This window comes from Dromiciops gliroides, chromosome 3 (genome assembly GCF_019393635.1).
Source record: "Dromiciops gliroides isolate mDroGli1 chromosome 3, mDroGli1.pri, whole genome shotgun sequence".
Lineage (NCBI taxonomy): Eukaryota > Metazoa > Chordata > Mammalia > Microbiotheria > Microbiotheriidae > Dromiciops > Dromiciops gliroides.
The window spans coordinates 7088470-7097853 of record NC_057863.1 but is presented as its reverse complement, the minus strand read 5'-3'; the positions used below and the strand labels follow the sequence as shown (position 1 = coordinate 7097853).

The following is a 9384-nucleotide window of genomic DNA, read 5'->3' as shown; positions in this document are numbered from 1 at the left end:
ATTCCAGGTATAGGGGACACACAGCAAGTGCTTCATATTGAATTCCTATTGACTGACTGACTCTTCCAGCCAGTTACCATTAGGATATACACCTAATCCATATCACCTTCCCCTATGCTCCATAAAAGTAAAAGCCTCCTAATTGCTCTTTTGGCTTTCCACCATCTCCCCTCTCCATTCTAGACTTTGCAAGACAATTAAAAAAAAAACAAAACACTTGTCCCAAAGGGAGGCATCTGAGCCTGTCACTCCTTCACTAGTGAGAAACCTTCAGTGGCTCTTGATGTTTCTAGGATAATATATCCCAGTAGAATATGTGTCTGACACAGTGCCTAGGACGTCTGACACGAGCTTTACAATTGTTTGCCAGACTTAATTGCATAGAATGTAACTCCTATATTGGGTATTTCAGGTCCTACAGAATCTAGTTTCCCACCCCGTCCTCCCTTCCAGCCTCCTTCCCCAGGACTCCTCTTCATAGCCTCTAGTTTAAAATCAGACTGCACTATTCTCCATTCCCTGAATGGGACACGCTTCTTTTAGAAGCCACCCCACACCCCTAATTTGGTCTTGAAGGAAGCCTTCTCTTCCTTAGAGGTCCCCCTGCCTGAGGGCTTCTCTCCTACCTCCAAGGATTTTCTAGGGGGGCGGGCATTTTGCTGGAGCTCTCGGCTGCCCTCTCTCACAGGCAGCCTTGATTCCTGACCTCAAAGTCTCTGGGCACGTGCAGGAACTCTTGCTGCCCACCAGCCCTACTCCCCTCAGCCCTCATGCCACCTCCTTTATTTGGCGTCTCCGAATTTCGGCATCCACAGTGCCTAGCACGGAGCTTTGCCCAGGGTCAGTGCTCATTCATTTAAAGGACCTGCTAGCAAACAGCATCCCTAGGCAGGAAGGGGATAGTGTGGACGAAGGGAAACTACCTGGGAGGCTGCGGCTGCCAGCCAGGAGGGTGGGGGGCGGCAGGGGGCAGGGAAAGCTATGCCATTCCTTCCCGTGAGAGCCTCGGCAGGAAGAAGAGCGCCGGCCCTTTTGTTTCTGCCCCAGCTCCTACCTAGCCCGGGCAGGGGAGCACAGTAAGTGCCCCCTCTAAGGGGCTGCTGCTGACCGCCCCCGTCTACGGGATGAGGAGCCAAGGAGAAGCCCAGCCGCTCCAGCGGCGCGCCGAGGCCAGCCGCGGCTCCAGATGTTCTTCCTGGGAGGCAGGGACGGGGCGGGGCCAAGGGGTGGAGACTCGGGGGCCAGGCGGGGCTGGGGGAGAGGAGGGAGGGCCCGGACTGGCAGCCAGCACTCCGGCTCTCCCGGCGGGCACTCGCTGCCAGGCTGGGGCTGCTTGGGCACGATCCTCCTCTCGGGCCGGCCCAGGGCTGCTGCCAGGCAGTGGCCGCCCCGTCCCGTGTCCCGCTTTCGGGGCCCGTCAGGGCGCGCTCGCCGGGAACTGGCCCACGCTTTCAGGGAGGGCCCTGCCCCGGGAAATCCTCGCTGGGGCTGCGCTCACTCGCTCGCCCGGCCCGGCCGTCACGGCTCGGGGTGGAGCAGCCGGGGCCAATCGGGCGCTAACGAGGGAGGAGCCCTGCCCCTGGGGAGAGAGGAAAAGAAAGTAGGGGGCAAAGTAAGTGGAAGCTCGGACGGGAGGACTGGCCGCAGCTCGGCCCCGGCGCAGGACAGCGCAGAGGGCAGCGCAGCGCAGAGGGCAGCGCCGGGCAGTGCCGGGCAGCGCCGGGCAGCGCCACCCGCAGCTCGCTCCCAGCCCGGCTCCGCCTCCCCAGGCTTAAAGGTGAGTGTCCGGGGCTGGGCTCCCGAGCTGGGAGGAAGAGGGGCAGAGGTGGATCGGAAGCGCTTGGCAACTCCTCCTCCCACCCTCCACGCCCCCAGACCCGGCTCGCGCCTGGCAGTGGTGAGGGGGCAAGAGAAGATTCCTGCCCGGTGTCTTACCCGGGCGCTGCCTTCCAGGGCTCAGCGGCCACAGCCGAGCTGACAGCCTGGGCATGGGAGCGCCGAGCTAGGTCGGAGGAGGAGGAAGGAGAGAGGGAGGGAGGGGAATAGATCCCCTACAGGAAGGCCGTTCTCGCTTCTGCCTTGGAAAATGGTTTTCTTCTAGGGTACCTATTTGGCAGGAGGTTGGCACGGCTCCCTCTGTGCCCCATGCTCTGCGAGGGATTCCGACCAGGCTGAGCAGAGCTGAGCAGAGCGTGGCGCTGTTGGCAGCCTTCCGTGCCTCCCAGCTCCAGGGCTCGGACCACTTTCTCAGTTCCATCGTATCTAGAACCTTGTCTTTCTATGTAGGTTAGAAGGTATCTTGTTTGCTGTGAGCGGAACTGATGTTCCAGCTGGCTCCTCTTTCCAGAACAACTTTAGAGAGTTAGGCACAAAAGCAAGGAATTAACAGCAGAACCAAAAAGAAAACAAACAAAAAAAGCCTTTTGATTGCTCCTTACTCCCAATCTCTCTTGCTTCCTACCTTTATTTTGAAAGGGTGATCCAAGGCGGAATCTTTTACCCATGCTTGTTGCTTGGGGTAGAAAGGCAGGATATTTGAAAAACAAATATCTGAAACTATATTTAGACAGAAAAAAGGTGGGATTTGCTCCTGCTCCTAGATTTAGGGGATTGTCCTGCCGCGTTTTTGTAGAGAACATTTGGGAAGGTAGCTTGGTATAATGGGAAGAGGATAGGATCCAAATTCTACCTCTGACCCAACCTGGGTGATTGGGGTCAGGTTGCTTAACATCTCTGTGCCTCTCACGTGTAAAATGAAGGGCTAAGGTCTAAAGGGGCTCTGAGCTCCCTTTCAGCTTGAGATGTTTGATCCTCTGAAGAATGATCACGGATTGGGAAAGGGTCAGGATGGGAGGCCAAAGACTGTGAGTTTGAGCACTGCCTCTACCACTGGCTGTGGGGCAGGAGGTAAGAAACAATATCTCTGAGCCTCAGCGTCCTCATTCGAGAAATAAAAATAAGATGCCCACTACTTACCTCCCAGGGTCCTTGAATCTAGATCTTGAAGAGACTTCAGAGGACATGTGACCCAACCCCCTCATTTTACAGATGAGGGAACTGAGGCTCAGGTATATTAAATGAATTGGTCAGGCCACGGTGACTCAGTATCAGAGTTGGAAGCTGCCACTTTGTTAGGTCTTATTCTCTTTTCACCAAATCATGTGCTGTGTGGGTAGAGATGGATAGAGATGGAGATGGGATTCCCCCCCCCCACACACACACACACACTCAGGTGAAGAGACCAGACTGCTCTCCCCCTCCAGTTGGCAGTGATGGTGATATGGGGCTCACTGCCCCTCATGTAGTGTGTATCTACTTCATGGGCACATAAGTACCTCTGATCTTTTTAGCTCAATTAGAGAACAAGCAGTCTGGTATGGGTCTGTTAGCTGGACCAGTTCCCCTGGATCTAGCGGTGAGCAAGCAGAACAGCTGGGCTTTGTTTAAAAAAAAAACAAAAACAGGCAGCCACATTAGCCTTCCTGGTTGTGGGGATCCAAACCTTTAATTAAATGTTGTTGTTTGCTGAGCTCTGACAATTGATTTTATTCCCAATGACTTGTTGCAATTATTTACTTCTGTCCCAACAGTCGGTAGACTCTCTTAATTGAGTGAGCACCATTTGAAGCACCACTGCCACCTCTTTACTGCTTAGAGCACTGGAGGACTGTATTGATGGGAACTCTGTGTGTGTTTGGGGGTGGGGTGTGCTATGAGGCTTCTTTGGGAGGAGTGAAGGAGATTTGGGGATGTAGCTTGTGTGCAAGGACTGATCTGCCAAGCTAGGAATGAATATGCATGCTTGCTTCTGTGGCCAGTGGCAAAAAGAGACATGTTCAAGCCTAAGGTCAGGGCAGGGGTGAGGAGAGAGCTTTGGGATTTTTATTTTGGGCATTCCTAAGTGAATGAGCTCAAAGTGTGCATGAGTTCTGGCAAAATACTCCATGTGAAACCTCCCAAGTGACCCCCGGTCCTGTAGCTTTCCCCCTCCTCACATTTTGGGGAGTTTACCCTAGACATCCCAAGGGACAGGTGAAGTGAGACTTCTGTTATCCTCTGCCCTAGTCAGGCCACAGCTGGCGAACCGGCTTCAGGCTGTCACACTCCAGTTTACAAAGGAAGTTGGCCAGCTGGAGAGCCCCGAGAGGGGGAGCTGCCGGCATAGTGAAGGGACTAGAAACGGTGGTGTCCAGAGATGGCGTGGCAGGTCTTTGCAGCTGAAAGAAGGGCAGATGTTTAGCCTGAAGAAGATAAGACTTGGGTTTGGAGGAGGGCATGTGGCACCTGGTTTAAGAGATTCCCCGTACTATCATTGGAAAAAAGGACTGAAGTCCATCTGCCTAATCCCAGAGGGCAGCCGGAGGGGCAGTGGGGGGCTGCCTTCATCTTATTCTCCCCCTCTGTAACATGAGACCGTTAGATTGACTAACTTCTAAAGTCCTGTGATACACCTGTGATATCCCAGTGTGCACCACGGTGGTCTGCGCACAGTACAAGATGAACAAAGGTTTCTTAAATGACCGAACAGTAGTTTAACAACCGATAGGATATGTGGTTACCAGATGCCATACAAGGCATGTGATGGTCATTTTTTTTTTTAGAAAAATCCTAAAGAGAAGATTTAAGATTTTAATTCTCTTTGCTGGAGCAAATGACAGTACTAAGGAAGGGAGGCCCATGAAGAAGCTCCCAGGCCCCGAAGCCAACTGTGCTGTGTGTCCTAATTTGGGTGCTTGTGCGGGAACGTGATTGAGGTGACTCCTCGGAAGACCCATCCGAAATGGGGAGAACAGCCAGGTTCAAGCCCATGCTCCATAGTCGAGTGTGTCTATCTTGTCGTCATCATTGGGCTTCCTGACCTCAGGGCTGGTCCATGGACAAAACACTCCAGCTCTTGACTCCTGGCATTTCTCTGGCAATCCCTCTGGCAATGCTCTCTCCTCACCTCTTCCTCGTGGATTCCCTGACTTTCTTCAAGTTCTAGCTAAAATCCCACCTTCTTTAGGAAGCCTTTACCTAACCCTCTTGTGAGGGTTCTTCAGTCCTCCCCCATCCTCCCCCTTCCTCCGCCCTCCCACCAACACTGGGACTTCATGGGCTGCTCTTCTTTCCTGAGCTCTCTCTGTCTGCACAGATGTAGGAGCTGGTGAGTCATGTCTGCAGTGACCAAGCTGACTTCAATTGTTATTAAAGAAGACCCCCTCCTGTGCTCTCTTCTTGCTGGGAAGTGATAGAAGAATGGCGAACTCAGAACATTTGCTTTCTGCTCTCTTGAGATGAATCCAGGTTACAGTTTGGGGACTGATGAAATGCCCTTTGAATTTCTCCCCCTCATCCAAGCACGCCCCACCAATTGCCCCACTTTGCCAAAATGTGTAATTCGGGGTTGAGGGTGGCAGGGGTAGAGTGGTGATGGGAGGGGTAAGGAATGTGGACTTGGAATAGACTGACTAGGTGGGGAAAAAAAGCACTGGGTTTGAGTCCTTATTCTGACATCTATTAGCTGTGTAACCCTGGCTTTACCTTTTGGGGAGCTCAGTTTACTCATTTGTAAAATGGAGATAATAATAGGACCTATCTTAAAAGGTTGTTGTGAGGATTAAATGAAATAATATGTGCAAAGTAATTGTCACAACTTGAAGGATCTATATAGGGTTATGTTGAAGGAAGATTTTCAGAAACCTAGCAATGTCATTTAAATATGAACCTATATGTTCCTTGCATAATCACAGTTAGGAAGGAGATGGGAGAAATCCTTCAAACCCTTTGTTCTTTGGGAATTTTGGAATATCCCCTTACAGATCTGGAAACATCTTGGAGGGGCACTAGGGATAAGGTGCAAATGACCTAGAAAACTGCAATGTAAACTGGATGTGGATTGAAAGAAGGGAAGGCAGAGGAAAGGGCAGCAACATTGACCATCCCCAAAACTTGTGTAAAGGGGTTATTGGCCTATTCCCAAAGCACTGGAGAGCCTGTGCTCTTGACTAACAACCCTTACCCAATGTGTCAGCAATTATTATCTCAAGGAGGGTTATAACAGTATATATTTTTCCCAAGCAGAATTAATTTTAATCCTGATTAATTTAAAATAATAAAAATGCCAGAGAGCTTTTTAAGGAGGGAGTCATAAAATGAACCCAATAGAAAATTGGATGTCAAAAGCCCTAGAGGTTGGGGAATCAGCCATAGGATGATGGGAAAATACATTTCCGTCCCTATGATAAACTGGGGATGACTAGAAAGGCTTCCTGTCTATGACTGTGGCCAATGCAAAGTGGCATTAATATTTATTGGTTGTTAAGGAGGTCCAAGGGAAAATGGAAAATGGGCAAGTGAATTACACTGGTGTCTTTGGTAGTTCTGATTCACAACGGCTTAACTTATGCCTGATTCTATAATTCATTTTTTTTTATAAACGCTGATTAAGGGCAACTAGAAAAAATCCTTAAAATGGATGAGCTAACCCTTGCAATTCTATAATATAATCATAAACAAATGTGGGAATATGGTCATCTGCTTTGACGCTGTGTGCTGCATTTTATTGACCCCTGCCATGAACTTCTTGTGTGACCTTGGTAAAGTCACACCTCTCTGGGCCTCAGTTTTCTCACTTATAAGTAAAAAGGGCTGGACTTCATGATCTCAGAGGAACTGTCTAGTTCTAAATTTTTGTTATTCTGAGATTTGATTACCTTCCTCCTAGATAAGCACTAAAGCTTTCAGGAAATTGTTATCTTCAACTTATACCCTACATATCAATAAGTGATTTTCATATGGGAAGAGCAAAGTCTATTTAGATCAGAGAAGAGAAGGGGTTGGCAGAGATTTAAGAGGTATCTATAAGTACATAAATGACTATTAAGTGGAGGGGGATTAAATTTGCTCTCTTTGGTCCCAGAAGATAGAACCAGACAAAAAGTATCAGAGAAAACAATTTAGTGGAAATGGGTAAAACCTGGTATTCTAAGGTTGGGGAAAATAACTCTCCAGAAAAAGTAACTTCAGAGCTAAAAAAAAAAGAAAAAGAAAAAGAAAAAAAAGAACTATAGGGCTTTGTAAGTGAAGCTACTCAGCCTGGGAATAATTGGATAGGGCTGGTTGATTTCCATCCTGAAGGTGGCCTTTACTATCTGCTACCCTATAAGGATATTCTGATAAGATTAACTACAGAGAAAACATCTTCACTAGATCAAGAAGGATCTTTGTCAACCCCTGGGACACTGAGATTAATTTATTTCCCCTAAATCACCTAATATTTTGTCCCTATTACCAGGTGGGCTTCTTTTGCTTCTGGTTATGGACCTATGGGCACTTTAAAATCCTAAATAAATCTAGTTTCCCTTTATTCAGAACCTTGCTCTCTACCTGCCAATTGTCCATTAGCTCATACTAATGAAAGTTTTGTTCTTCTAACCTTTCCTGTTTATTGACTGATATCCGGTGTAAGAGACCAAGGTGGAAGCAATTATTCTCCAAAAGGATCTTAGGTTTTCTGGGTTAAAGATTCCCCTAATAAATATTTAGACTCAATATCAGGGAAAAATAATCCTAATTGTGCTGTCTAAAAGGAGAATGTGGGGGGGCAGCTAGGTGTCGCAGTGGATAGAGCACCGGCCTTGGATTCAGGAGGACCTGAGTTCAAATCCGGCCTCAGACACTTGACACTTACTAGTTGTGTGACCCTGGGCAAGTCATTTAACCCTCGTTGCCGTACCCCCCCCCCCCTGCAAAAAAAAAAAAAAAAAGGGATCCTTCTTTAGGTCAGGGCCAGTCTGCTTTGGTCAGTTTCTATTCTGATTCTGTGAGGGACAAACTGAACCCACCTGTACTCTTAAGGCTGGGAATGATATTCTATCTTCCCTCTCCAGCCTTTACGGACTGTCCTCCATTCCCACAGTACTTTCCTTTTCCCCCTCTGCCTCTTTGAACATTGAACACCTTTCAAGGATCAGCTCTTGTCTGCAGCTACATCAAGCTTTTTCTAACTCCCCCAATTCTGGTATATCTTCATTCTTTTTCTTTTCTTTTCTTTTCTTTTCCTTTCTTTTCTTTTCTTTTCTTTTCTTTTCCTTTCTTTTCCTTTCTTTTCCTTTCTTTTCCTTCCTTCCTTTCTTTCTTTCTTCCTTTCTTTCTTTCTTTCTTTCTTTCTTTCTTTCTTTCTTTCTTTCTTTCTTTCTTTCTTTCTTTCTTTCTTTCTTTCTTTCTTTCTTCCTTCCTTCCTTCCTTCCTTCCTTCCTTCCTTCCTTCCTTCCTTCCTTCCTTCCTTCCTTCCTTCCTTCCTTCCTTTCTTTCTTTGTGTTTAGGGGACAATGAAGGTTAAGTGACTTGCCCAAGGTCACCCAGCTAACAAGTGTCAAGTGTCTGAAGTTGGATTTGAACTCAGGTCCTCCTGAATCCAGTGCAGGTGTTCCATCCACTGCCCTACCTAGCTGCCCTCTGGTATATAGTCATGATATTGCCTATAGGTATTTTATATGTACTTGAATATGCATATGTTGCATCTCTAATTAGAAAGGCAGATCTTCAGTTGCTGAGGTGCTTTGTGCTTAGTGAATGCTTGTTGAATTGAATTGAAATCAAGCTAAATTCTATTGGAAGTTTTCTGGCCCAGTTGGAGCAGTTACCCAGTGGGCTCCGTGGGGATCCTTCCTTGTGCTGGAAGGGTAGGGTAAGGAAAGGTGTGAGCAGCACCTGAAGCTAGGTTTCACAGGAAGCTGGGCCTTCATGCAGCATGGATGCAATGTCTCGCACCACCATCTGACACTCCTGAGAGTTAAACCAAAGAAGGTGACAATAAGAATTATGTGGCGTGTATGCAGATTGCTGCATGTTGGAGGGAGGTGTCCACGTCTCCTTTTCTTTGGGGGTCATCATGCAGTCATGAAAGAAATCAGCATGGCCAGCCCAAACATGGGAGCACATTCTGGAAACAGAACTGGTAAAGCCCCCAAAACAAAGACTGAAGGACAACGCTCTGATATTATATTGGTCTGGGGATTATTCAGTGCCCGGACTGTGGCTGGATGCAGAGCATCTCTGGGCCATGGTAGAAGGATCCCTGAATTGGAAATATGATAACATGGTTTGAAGTCCTGACTCACCTTTTTGCTACCCACCTGTGTGACCTTGGTCAAGTGGTTTACCTGCTTTGATTCTGAACAAAATCACCTTATGACCCTACAAAAATGTCTTTAAGGTTCTATCACAGTGACATGTTCCAGAAAGTGTCGATGCTTTGGCCAGAGGGGGAAGGATGTTGGGGTGGGAGAGAATAGAGTTTGAACCTCTCAGTTTGCCCAAGAAGATTTCCTCAGAAAGTGGACTTAGACTGCTCTGTCTGCCTCCTTGAGGGCATCCCCAGTGTCTCAGAGTGGGTTGTCC

At 48.1% G+C, this 9384-nt stretch overlaps 1 protein-coding gene across 3 annotated transcripts in view; it reads left to right on the top strand.

Moving 5' to 3' along the window:
- The first annotated feature begins 1711 nt into the window (after positions 1 to 1711).
- LOC122748694 (interleukin 1 receptor accessory protein) overlaps positions 1712 to 9384 on the top strand; it is a 154957-nt gene continuing 147284 nt past the window's right edge. For all 3 annotated transcript variants that reach the window (XM_043994551.1, XM_043994553.1, XM_043994552.1), the window contains exon 1: positions 1712 to 1777. The gene's annotated coding sequence lies outside the window, so the exon portion shown is untranslated. The remainder of the gene's footprint in view (positions 1778 to 9384) is intronic.